This window comes from Myotis davidii, unplaced genomic scaffold, assembly GCF_000327345.1.
Source record: "Myotis davidii unplaced genomic scaffold, ASM32734v1 scaffold1989, whole genome shotgun sequence".
Classification (NCBI taxonomy): Eukaryota; Metazoa; Chordata; class Mammalia; order Chiroptera; family Vespertilionidae; genus Myotis; species Myotis davidii.
The window spans coordinates 74,415-77,495 of record NW_006299724.1 but is presented as its reverse complement, the minus strand read 5'-3'; the positions used below and the strand labels follow the sequence as shown (position 1 = coordinate 77,495).

Below are 3,081 nucleotides of genomic sequence, written 5' to 3'. Positions count from 1 at the left end.
TGACTAAACATGGAACATTGTGGACACCATACAGGGAAGAAAAGTAAAAAAGGAATTCACAAGAGAGTTGTTGAAAAGAAACTAATACAGAAACAAACAAATGTGAAATCACACATGCTTTGGAAATAAACAAAATCAAGCCTGTCTTTGAGGAGTGAAAAAGAACCAGATATTTAAATTTGCAACATTTACCTTTGGATACACAATGACACTTAGTTCTGAGGCCAGTGATCATCACAGACAAGATGCTGGTAGGTTGAGGAGCCTTCTCAGGGCCCCCTTCACATCCTTGTTCCTCAGGCTGTAGATGAAGGGGTTCAGCATGGGTGTGACCAGGGTGTACATGACTGAGGCAACTGAGTTCTGTAGGGAAGAATGGGTCAGAGCAGAACTGAGGTAAACCCCCAGGCCTGTGCCATAGAACAAGGAAACCACAGAGAGGTTTTACCCACAGGTGGAAAATGCTTTATATTTCCCTCTTGCAGAGGATATTCTCATTAAAGAGGAGACGATCTTAGAATAAGAAAAAATAATTCCAGTAAAAGGAAACACAACCAATAGGACAGCAGCTACATATATGAAAATGTTATTGATGAGGGTGTCAGAGCAGGCCACCTTGAGGATCTGAGCCAGTTCACAAAAAAAATGTGGAATTTTAGTGCCCATACAGAATGTCATCTGCCTCATCAATAGAATATGAACAAGGGAGACCCAGAAAATGATGAGCCAAGACACAAGAACCAGAAAACCACAGAAGCGTGGGTTCATGATGACCATGTAGTACAGGGGGTGGCAGATGGCCACATACCGGTCATAGGCCATCACAGTCAGGAGGAAGTTGTCCATTCCAGCAAAAATCATAAAAAAATACACCTGAATGAGGCATCCGATGTAGGAGATGTTTTTGCTCTGTGCCTGGATGTTCACCAGCATCTTTGGGACCGTGGTGGAGGTGAAACAGATGTCAACAAAGGACAGGTTGGAGAAAAAGAAATACATGGGTGTGTGGAGGTGGGTGTCAGAGCTGATGGCCACAATGATGAGCAGGTTTCCAAGCACAGTGAACAGGTACATGCACAGGAACACTCCAAAGAGGAGGGGCTGCAGTTTAGGGTCATCTGAGAGACCCAGGAGCAGGAATTGTGACACTTCTGTGTGGTTTTCTGCTTCCATGCAGCTGGTGTGTCTTATAAAGAAAAAATCCAAGGCAACATTCAATAAACAGCCAAGTGGCATCTCCGTTATTCATCACATTTTGATTCACCTTTGCATGAACATCTTACATGATCTAGTAGTCATTTCTATGCCAGTGACTCACTCATTCAAGTGGTAATCCAATTTTATTTAAAATGGTGTAATTATTCCTTTAACAATAAAAAAATAACTTCTAAAAAAATAAATAAAATAAAATTGTGTAATTATTCAAACTTTCTTTAATTTAGCAGAAATCTTTTTCTCTCTCTTTATGTTCTCCTCACTAATTCTATTTTCCAAATTGGTGGACATATACCAATTTCTTCTTTCATATGAGCCTTAGAAAATAACTAAAGGCATTTAAGGTCTTTTCTTTGAAAATATCATTTTGTAATAGTGATTAAAACATGTGTTTTCAACTCATGTAACCTTAATTCTGTAACCTGATGCTTTGTATTGGTGTCACAATTAACTCTACATGTGCCTTCCTGTGTTTCTTTTTAAAATGTGGTTACTTCTATTACCATCTTTCTGAGGTACAAAAATGCCTTTAATCACAGTAACAACTTGATAAAATATAGCTGTTATTATCATTATTAATCCATTACCTTCATCTCAATTATTATTTTTTTTGCTAAGCCTCATCCGAGGATATTTTCCCCCATTGATTTTTAGAAAGACTAAAAAAGAAGGGGAGAGACAGAGCGAGAGAAAAACAACAGTGTGAGAGAGACACATTATTTGGTTGCCTCCTGCATGCTCCCTTGCAACTGAGGTACATGGCCTGGACCAGAATTGCACCCGTGACCCTTTAGTCAGTCGGCAAACGCTGTAATCACTGAGCCTAACTGGTGAGGGCTCACTTATGTTTGATATATAACTCTTCCAAAGTACAGTATAGAGCTGTGATTTAGAAAGTAGGATCTTGAGTCAGAATTCGTGGAATAGAATTTGGTCTACCATGTTATATGTCTGTGACCTTGACAAAGTTATTTAATGTCTTTCAGCTACTGATACCTCACCTACACAATGACAGTAGTAAATATTTTCTATATTGTAGGACAGATTTGTGATTAAATAAAGTGGAATGTGCGGATAATTTTTCTAGTGTAGCCTCTCTGACATACAGTGGACACTTGATAAAAGTGATTTCTGTTGTTAACATCACCATAAATCTGTCTTGCATGGTCACCATTTTTAGTATTTCTCTTAAACGGGGCAGTCATCATTATAAACACCACAACAGGTCTGTTATCTTTCTTTTTTTTTTCTTTTTTTATCACCACACAACACTTCTAATTAATGAAGATCCTTATGGCTTCTTATTTCAGAGACTGCCTGCCAAGTAGATTCTTCCAAGAAGAGGAAGATGCATATGGACTACATAAATATTAGGGAAGAACAATAACACACCACCTTAAAAAAAAAGAAAGCATGTGTGAGGTCATGTGTGCATGTGTACATGCTCTCAAGTGGAGATGTGTTCATTAAAATCAGTGGAATTAATTGAAAAAATAATGTAATTCATGTAAAAGTATTCAAAGTGCCTATACATGAAATTACCCTAAAAATTGAAAGGCAAATTTAAGATGTGAAAATAAAAGGCAACCAGTCAAATGGGAGAAAATATTTGCAAGAAATATCTACAATAAAGCTGCTAATATCCAACATATATAGAGAACTCATTCAACTCAACTATAACAATAAAAAACAACTCAAGCAGTTCAATTAAAAAATGGGCAGACAATTTTCCCAAGAATACATGCAAATAGCTAATAGACACATGAAAAAATGCTCAACTTCACTAGCTATTGCGGAAATGCAAATAAAATCCACATTGAACTATCACTCATACCTGTTAGAATGGTCATGATCAATAAGAAAAGA

General features: G+C 37.3%; 1 pseudogene; it reads right to left on the bottom strand.

Moving 5' to 3' along the window:
• Positions 1–234: 234 nt before the first annotated feature.
• LOC102768793 lies at positions 235–1,194 on the bottom strand (annotated as a pseudogene).
• Positions 1,195–3,081: the final 1,887 nt, after the last annotated feature.